General features: G+C 46.8%; 1 long non-coding RNA gene across 1 annotated transcript in view; it reads left to right on the top strand.

Annotated features, from left to right (window-relative positions):
- Positions 1-5,163: 5,163 nt before the first annotated feature.
- Gm31114 overlaps positions 5,164-9,787 on the top strand; it is a 28,246-nt gene continuing 23,622 nt past the window's right edge. Inside the window, exon 1 of the long non-coding RNA XR_379698.2 lies at positions 5,164-5,195. This is a non-coding gene — a long non-coding RNA (predicted gene, 31114). The remainder of the gene's footprint in view (positions 5,196-9,787) is intronic.

Raw genomic sequence — 9,787 nt, 5'->3', positions numbered from 1 at the left:
CATTGGAAGGAGGTGCGGGTCAGAGCCCACAACCAGTCGGTGGAGGTCAGAAAGGGTCCGTGGCAGACCTTTTGCGCCTCCGAGTGGCCAACGTTTGGAGTGGGCTGGCCACCTGAGGGTGCTTTTGACTTGTCACTAATCGCCGCCGTCAGGCGAATTGTTTTTCAGGAGGAAGGGGGTCACCCTGATCAGATCCCCTACATTGTGACCTGGCAGAATCTCGTCCAATTCCCACCTCCATGGGTCAAGCCTTGGACCCCAAACTTTTCGAAGCTGACGGTAGCGGTTGCCCAGTCTGATGCAGCCGGAAAGTCCGGCCCATCAGCACCCCCCAAGATCTATCCAGAGATTGACGACCTCCTCTGGATGGACTCCCAACCTCCCCCTTACCCCTTGCCCCAACAGCCACCTGCAGCTGCCCCACCACAGGGACCAGTAGCGAGAGGGGCTCAGGGACCGGCGGGGGGGACTCGGAGTCGCCGAGGCCAAAGCCCGGGGGAGGAAGGGGGGCCAGACTCAACAGTTGCCTTGCCACTCAGAGCACATGTAGGAGGGCCAGCACCAGGACCTAATGATCTCATTCCTTTACAGTATTGGCCTTTTTCCTCTTCTGATTTATACAATTGGAAAACTAACCACCCTCCCTTCTCAGAGAACCCCTCTGGACTTACTGGGCTCCTTGAGTCACTTATGTTCTCCCATCAACCCACTTGGGATGATTGTCAGCAGCTTTTGCAGGTTCTTTTTACCACAGAAGAAAGAGAAAGAATCCTGATGGAGGCGAGAAAAAATGTTCTGGGAGAGGACGGCACACCCACTGCCCTCCCTAACCTCGTGGACGAGGCTTTTCCCTTGAACCGCCCCAACTGGGACTACAACACCGCGGAAGGTAGGGGACGCCTCCTTGTCTATCGCCGGACTCTAGTGGCAGGTCTCAGAGAAGCCGCTAGATGGCCCACCAATTTGGCTAAGGTAAGAGAGGTCTTGCAGGGGCAGACTGAACCACCCTCAGTCTTCCTTGAGCGTCTAATGGAGGCATATAGGAGATACACCCCTTTTGACCCCTTGTCAGAGGGGCAGAGAGCCGCTGTAGCCATGGCCTTCATTGGTCAGTCCGCTCCCGACATTAAGAAAAAGCTGCAAAGGCTGGAGGGGCTCCAAGATCATACGCTCCAAGATTTAGTAAAAGAAGCAGAGAAAGTCTATCATAAGAGGGAAACAGAAGAAGAGAGGCAGGAGAGAGAGAAGAAAGAAATAGAGGAGAGAGAAAATAGACGGGATCGCCGTCAGGAGAGAAATCTGAGTAAAATTTTGGCCGCAGTTGTGAATGATAGACAGTCAGGAAAAGGTAAAATAGGGCTCCTGGGCAACAGGGAAGTGAAACCGCCAGGTGGCAGAAAGATACCACTGGAAAAAGACCAATGCGCCTATTGCAAAGAAAAAGGACACTGGGCTAGAGATTGCCCTAAAAAGCGGGAGCGATCCAAGGTCCTGACCCTAGAAGATGATTAGGGAAGTCGGGGCTCAGACCCCCTCCCTGAGCCTAGGGTAACTTTGTCCGTGGAGGGGACCCCTGTCAACTTCCTGATAGACACCGGAGCAGAGCATTCAGTACTCACTAACCCCCTAGGCAAGCTGGGCTCCAAAAAGACCATGGTGATTGGAGCCACTGGTAGTAAATTTTACCCCTGGACGACCAAACGAGCTCTTCAGATAGACAAGAATATAGTGACCCACTCCTTTCTGGTGATACCTGAGTGCCCTGCTCCCCTCTTGGGGCGCGATCTGCTAACCAAACTAAAGGCTCAAGTCCAATTTACTTCAGAAGGCCCACAAGTAAGCTGGGGAAAGGCCCCTGTTGCCTGCCTTGTCCTCAACACAGAGGAAGAGTACCGGTTGCATGAAGAACAACCCAAAAATGCAGTCTCTTCAGGTTGGCTAACTGCGTTCCCCAATGTCTGGGCAGAACAAGCAGGAATGGGGTTGGCTAAACAAGTGCCTCCGGTTGTGGTAGAACTTAAAGCTGATGCCACCCCCATTTCAGTAAAACAATACCCCATGAGCAAGGAAGCTAGAGAAGGCATCCGGCCTCATATCCAGAGGTTGCTAGGCCAAGGAGTTTTAGTGGCCTGTCAGTCCCCCTGGAATACACCACTTCTGCCGGTTCGAAAACCAGGGACCAATGACTATCGCCCGGTACAAGACCTCCGGGAGGTTAACAAAAGGGTCCTGGACATTCACCCCACAGTCCCGAACCCGTACAATTTATTAAGCTCTCTCCCGCCTGAGAGAACATGGTATACAGTTCTGGACTTAAAAGATGCCTTCTTTTGCCTGCGTTTGCACCCTAAGAGTCAGCTCCTGTTTGCTTTTGAATGGAGGGACCCAGAGGGCGGACAGACTGGTCAACTAACTTGGACTAGGCTACCACAGGGGTTCAAAAATTCCCCCACCCTGTTTGACGAGGCCCTCCATCGGGATCTCGCGCCTTTTCGCGCTCGAAACCCTCAGCTTACCCTACTACAGTATGTGGATGATCTCTTGGTTGCGGCGGCCTCGAAGGAGCTGTGTCACCAGGGAACTGAGAGGCTCCTCGCAGAACTGAGTGACTTGGGGTATCGAGCTTCGGCTAAAAAGGCACAAATCTGTCAAACTGAGGTAACCTACCTGGGGTATACCCTCCGAGGGGGCAAAAGATGGCTCACAGAGGCCCGGAAGAAGACTGTTATGATGATCCCATCGCCAACTACCCCACGGCAGGTACGTGAGTTTCTGGGAACTGCTGGCTTTTGTAGACTCTGGATTCCAGGCTTTGCAACCCTAGCAGCACCTCTATATCCTTTGACTAAGGAAGGGGTTCCTTTCGAGTGGAAAGAAGAACACCAAAGAGCTTTTGAGGCTATCAAGTCGTCTCTAATGACTGCCCCCGCGCTAGCATTACCAGACTTGACTAAGCCTTTCGTCCTATATGTGGACGAGAGAGCGGGTGTAGCCAGGGGAGTGTTGACACAAGCACTGGGACCCTGGAAGAGACCTGTAGCCTATTTGTCAAAAAAATTAGATCCTGTTGCTAGTGGATGGCCAACATGTCTGAAAGCTATTGCAGCAGTAGCCCTGTTGATCAAAGATGCTGACAAATTGACAATGGGACAACAGGTGACTGTTGTGGCCCTTCATGCCTTAGAAAGTATCATGCGGCAGCCACCTGACAGATGGATGACAAATGCCCGAATGACACACTATCAGAGCCTGCTGCTAAATGAGCGTGTAACCTTTGCGCCCCCTGCCATCCTCAACCCAGCTACCCTTCTCCCTCTAACAAATGATTCCGTCCCAGTACATCAATGTATGGACATTCTCGCTGAAGAAACTGGGACCAGAAGTGACCTGACTGACCAACCCTGGCCTGGAGCTCCCAGTTGGTACACGGACGGCAGCAGTTTCCTGATAGAGGGGAAGTGAAAGGCTGGAGCTGCGGTGGTAGATGGGAAAAAGGTAATTTGGGCAAGCGCTTTGCCTGAAGGAACGTCGGCACAAAAGGCTGAACTTATAGCGCTTATACAAGCCCTCCGAGAGGCTAAAGGTAAGATCGTTAACATCTACACTGACAGCCGCTATGCTTTTGCTACCGCACACATCCATGGGGCCATCTACAGGCAGCGAGGGCTATTGACCTCGGCTGGTAAAGACATTAAAAACAAAGAAGAAATTCTGGCCCTGTTGGAAGCCATACATGCACCTAAAAAGGTAGCCATCATCCACTGCCCCGGCCACCAAAGAGGAGAAGACTTGGTGGCCAGGGGCAACCGAATGGCAGACTCAGTAGCAAAACAAGTTGCTCAAGGGGCCATGACCTTAACTGAAAAAGGTGATCCGCCCAAAAGCACTGAGGACGAGAGGTATAACATAAAAGAGCTATGGTGGACCAGAGATCCCTTCCCATATTTTTTTGAAGGGAAAATAGAATTAACTCCCGAAGAAGGAATAAAATTTGTGAAAGGACTACACCAATTCACCCACCTGGGAGTTAAAAAAATGATGAGACTAATTAAAAATTCCCGATACCAAGTCCCCAACCTGAAGTCAGTGGCTCAAAAGATTATAGACTCCTGCAAACCATGTGCATTCACTAATGCAACTAAAGCCTACAGAGAACCTGGAAAGAGACAACGGGGAGACCATCCTGGAGTGTATTGGGAGGTAGACTTTACTGAAGTTAAACCTGGAATGTATGGTAACAAGTATCTGTTAGTATTTGTAGACACCTTTTCAAGATGGGTCGAGGCATTTCCCACTAAAACAGAGACTGCCCAGATTGTGGCCAAGAAGATCCTTGAAGAAATCCTGCCAAGATTTGGAATCCCTAAGGTAATCGGGTCCAACAATGGACCAGCCTTCGTTGCCCAGGTAAGTCAGGGCTTGGCCACTCAGTTGGGCATCGATTGGAAATTACACTGTGCTTACTGCCCTCAAAGCTCAGGACAGGTAGAGAGGATGAATAGGACCTTAAAAGAGACCTTGACTAAATTAGCCACTGAGACCGGCGGGAAAGACTGGGTGGCTCTCCTTCCTCTTGCGCTCTTCCGAGCCTGAAACACCCCTGGTCGTTTCGGGCTCACTCCTTTTGAAGTTCTGTATGGAGGACCTCCCCCCTTAATGGAAGCTGGTGGAACATTAGTTTCCGACTCTGACCCTGTCTTACCCTCCTCTTTGCTTATTCATTTAAAGGCCCTAGAAGTGATTAGGACCCAGATTTGGGACCAACTGAAAGCAGCCTATACCCCAGGGACCACCGCAGTACCCCACGGGTTCCGAGTTGGAGACAAAGTCTTGGTCAGGCGGCATCGAACCTGCAGCCTTGAGCCACGGTGGAAGGGACCCTATTTGGTGTTACTGACAACCCCTACTGCGGTAAAAGTTGACGGAATCGCCTCCTGGATCCACGCCTCCCACGTCAAGAGGACCGCCAGCCAAGATGAAGAAAACCACGACGACAATTGGACAGTGGCAGCCACTGACAATCCTCTTAAGCTTCGTCTGCGTCGCAGGCGCCACTCTAGACCTAGGGAACCTTAACCCTCATGCTCCAATTCAACAGTCCTGGGAGGTGCTTAATGAAAAGGGAAACATTGTATGGACAACCACTGCAGTCCATCCCCTCTGGACTTGGTGGCCTGATCTCACGCCTGACGTCTGTAAGTTAGTGGCAGGATCCCCCAATTGGGACCTCTCAGATCATACTGATCTTAGCAACCCACCCCCTGAGGAGCGGTGTGTCCCAAATGGGATAGGGAGCACATATGGGTGTTCGGGGCAGTTCTACCGAGCTAATCTTAGAGCTGCACATTTTTATGTTTGCCCTGGTCAGGGTCAGAGCAAGAGGCTTCAACAAGAATGCGGGGGGGCATCAGATTACTTTTGTGGTAAATGGACATGTGAAACGACAGGGGATGCTTACTGGAAGCCCTCCTCTAAATGGGACCTAATCACGGTAAAACGAGGTAGTGGCTATGATAAGTCAAACGAAGGAGAAAGAAACCCCTATAAATATCAAGAGAGTGGGTGCGCTTTTAAAAACAGAGCACCCTCAGGACCATGCAAAGATAAATACTGCAACCCCCTACGTATAAGGTTCACCGAGAACGGAAAACAACACCGTCTAAGTTGGCTTAAAGGAAATAGGTGGGGTTGGCGAGTATACATTCCACTAAGAGATCCTGGGTTCATTTTCACGATCAGACTGACAGTGAGAGACCCGGCAGTGACACTCGTAGGGCCCAACAAGGTCCTTATAGAACAGGGCCCCCCAGTCGTACTGGCTCCCCCAAAGGTCCCGACTGTACCAGCTCCACCAACTCCACAGCCCAACACAGTGGTACCCTCCCTAGGAACTAATACTCTCCTCATAAAGCCTACCTTGGCTTCCCCACCGCCCCTAGGAACAGAGGACCGTCTGGTCAGTCTAGTCCAAGGAGCTTTTTTAGTTCTAAATAGAACTAACCCTAATATGACTCAATCATGCTGGTTATGCTATGCCTCTAGCCCCCCTTATTATGAAGGAATAGCTCAGATCAGGACTTATAATACTACTTCAGATCATTCTCAATGCCTTTGGGGAGAAAACAGAAAGCTGACTCTAGCAGCAGTTTCAGGAAGAGGGCTTTGTCTGGGCCAGGTACCTCAGGATAAAGGGCACCTCTGTAATCAGACCCAGAACATCCAGTCTAGCAAAAGTGGTCAGTATTTGGTACCTCCCCTAGACACAGTGTGGGCTTGCAATACCGGTCTCACTCCTTGTGTGTCTATGTCTGTTTTTAATAGTTCCAAAGATTTCTGCATTTTGGTTCAGCTTATTCCCAGACTCTTGTATCATGATGATAGCTCTTTTTTAGATAAATTTGAACATCGGGTCCGCTGGAAAAGAGAACCCTTTACCTTAACTTTGGCAGTTCTATTAGGATTGGGAGTAGCAGCTGGAGTAGGTACAGGAACCGCTGCCTTAATTAAAACCCCCCAATACTATGAAGAACTATGTGCAGCTATGGATATTGATCTTAGAACTATAGAACAGTCTATAACCAAATTAGAAGAATCTTTAACCTCTCTGTCCGAAGTGGTGCTGCAAAATAGAAGGGGATTAGACTTATTATTCCTTAAAGAAGGAGGACTCTGTGCTGCCTTAAAAGAAAAATGTTGTTTTTATGTTGACCATTCAGGAGTAATCAAAGATTCTATGGCTAAACTTAGAGAATGCCTAGATATACGTAAAAGAGAAAGAGAAAGCCAACAAGGATGGTTTGAAAGCTGGTTTAATAAGTCCCCTTGGCTCACCACTCTCCTCTCCACTATAGCAGGACCTTTAATTACACTTATGCTTTTGCTTACTTTTGGCCCATGCATCCTTAATAAGTTAGTAGCTTTTATTAGAGAAAGGATAAACGCAGTACAAGTTATGGTACTAAGACAACAATATCGGGCCCTTCAGGAGGTTGAAAACTCGCTCTAAGATTAGAGCTATCTCCAAGAAGAAGTGGGGAATGAAGAATAAAAATTTTTACTGAACTCTTCTTCACCCCAGAGCCCGACCCCTCCCATCTAGAGATTGTTCCCGGAACACTCCTAAACTCTTCACCCCAGAATGCATTCCTGAACTCCTCACCCTAGAGTTCGAACCCTCCCAACTAAAAACTGTTCCAAGAACATTCTTGAGATAAGGGCCTCCTGGAACAACCTCAAAATGAACCGGGTACATTGCCAAATGATAGGACATGACCCCTTAGTTACGTAAATTCCCTTGGCAGAACCCCTTGTCCCTTGGCAGAACCCCCTAGTGACGTAAACTTGTACTTTCCCTGCCCAGCTCTCCCCCCCTTGAGTTTTACTATATAAGCCTGTGAAAAATTTTGGCTGGTCGTCGATTGTCCTCTACACCACTAGGTATATGAGTTTCGACCCCAGAGCTCTGGTCTGTGTGCTTTCATGTTGCTGCTTTATTAAATCTTACCTTCTACATTTTATGTATGGTCTCAGTGTCTTCTTGGGTACGCGGCTGTCCCGGGGCCTGAGTGAGGGTCTCCCTTCGGGGGTCTTTCAATTCCACCAGAGGTTCTTTTATCCTTGAGAAGAGTTTTTGCTATCCTCGGTTTTTTGTTATTCCAGATGAATCTGCTGATTGCCCTTTCTAATTCATTGAAGAGTTGAGTTGGAATTTTGATGGGGATTGCATTGAATCTGTAGATTTCTTTTGGCAAGATAGCCATTTTTACAATGTTGATACTGCCAATCCATGAGCATGGGAGATCTTTCCATTTTCTGAGATCTTCTTTAATTTCTTTCTTTAGAGACTTGAAGTTCTTATCATACAGATCTTTCACTTCCTTAGTTAGAGTCACGCCAAGGTATTTTATATTATTTGTGACTATTGAGAAAGGTGTTGTTTCCCTAATTTCTTTCTCAGCCTGTTTATCCTTTGTATACAGAAAGGCCATTGACTTGTGTGAGTTAATTTTATATCCAGCTACTTCATTGAAGTTGTTTATCAGGCTTAGGAGTTCTCTGGTGGAATTTTTAGGGTCACTTATGTATACTATCATATCATCTGCAAAAAGAGATATTTTGACTTCTTCCTTTCCCATTTGTATCCCCTTGATCTCCTTTTGTTGTCTAATTGCTCTGGCTAGGTCTTCAAGTACAATGTTGAATAGGTAGGGCGAGAGTGGACAGCCTTGTCTAGTCCCTGATTTTAGTGGGATTGCTTCCAGCTTCTCACCATTTACTTTGATGTTGCCTATTGGTTTGCTGTAGATTGCTTTTATCATGTTTAGGTATGGGCCTTGAATTCCTGATCTTTCCAAGACTTTTATCATGAATGGGTGTTGGATTTTGTCAAATGCTTTTTCAGCATCTAACTAGATGATCATGTGGTTTTTGTCTTTGAGTTTGTTTATATACTGGATTACATTGATGGATTTCCGTATATTAAACCATCTCTGCATCCCTGGGATGAAACCTACTTGGTCAGGATGGATGATTGTTTTGATGTGTTCTTGGATTCAGTTAGCAAGAACTTTATTGAGGATTTTTGCATCGATATTCATAAGGGAAATTGGACTGAAGTTCTCTATCTTTGTTGGGTGTTTTTGTGGTTTAGGTATCAGAGTAATTGTGGCTTCATAGAATGAGTTGGGTAGAGTACCTTCCGTTTCTATTTTGTGGAATAGTTTGTGAAGAACTGGAATTAGGTCTTCTTTGAAGGTTTAATAGAACTCTGCACTAAACCCATCTGGTCCTGGGCTTTTTTTGGCTGGGAGACTATTAATAACTGCTTCTATTTCTTTAGGGGATATGGGACTGTTTAGATGGTCAACTTGATCCTGATTCAACTTTGGTACCTGGTATCTGTCCAGAAATTTGTCCATTTCATCCAGGTTTTCCAGTTTTGTTGAGTATAGCCTTTTGTAGGAGGATCTGATGGTGTTTTGGATTTCTTCAGGATCTGTTGTTATGTCTCCCTTTTCATTTCTGATTTTGTTAATTAGGATTTTGTCCCTGTGCCCTCTAGTGAGTCTAGCTAAGGGTTTATCTATCTTGTTGATTTTCTCAAAGAACCAACTCCTCGTTTGGTTAATTCTTTGAATAGTTCTTATTGTTTCCACTTGGTTGATTTCCCCCCCTGAGATTGATTATTTCCTGCCTTCTACTCCTCTTGGGTGAATTTGCTTCCTTTTCTTCTAGACCTTTTAGGTGTGTTGTCAAACTGCTAATGTGTGCTCTCTCTAGTTTCTTTTTGGAGGCACTCAGAGCTATGAGTTTTCCTCTTAGGAATGCTTTCATTGTGTCCCATAAGTTTGGGTATGTTGTGGCTTCATTTTCATTAAACTCCAAATGTCCTTAATTTCTTTCTTTAGTCCTTCCTTGACCAAGGTATAATTGAGAAGAGTGTTGTTCAGTTTCCACGTGAATGTTGGCTTTCTATTATTTATTTTGTTATTGAAGATCAGCCTTAGTCCATGGTGATCTGATAGGATGCATGGGACAATTTCAATATTTTTGTATATGTTGAGGCTTGTTTTGTGACCAATTATGTGGTCAATTTTAGAGAAGGTAACATGAGGTGCTGAGAAGAAGGTATATCCTTTTGTTTTAGGATAAAATGTTCTGTAGATATCTGTTAAGTCCATTTGTTTCATCACTTCTGTTAGTTTCACTGTGTCCCTGTTTAGTTTCTGTTTCCATGATCTGTCCATTGGTGAAAGTGGTGTGTTGAAGTCTCCCACTATTATTGTGT

The sequence above is a fragment of the Mus musculus genome, chromosome 9 (assembly GCF_000001635.26).
Source record: "Mus musculus strain C57BL/6J chromosome 9, GRCm38.p6 C57BL/6J".
NCBI lineage: Eukaryota > Metazoa > Chordata > Mammalia > Rodentia > Muridae > Mus > Mus musculus.
This window is presented reverse-complemented; position numbering and strand designations above follow the sequence as displayed.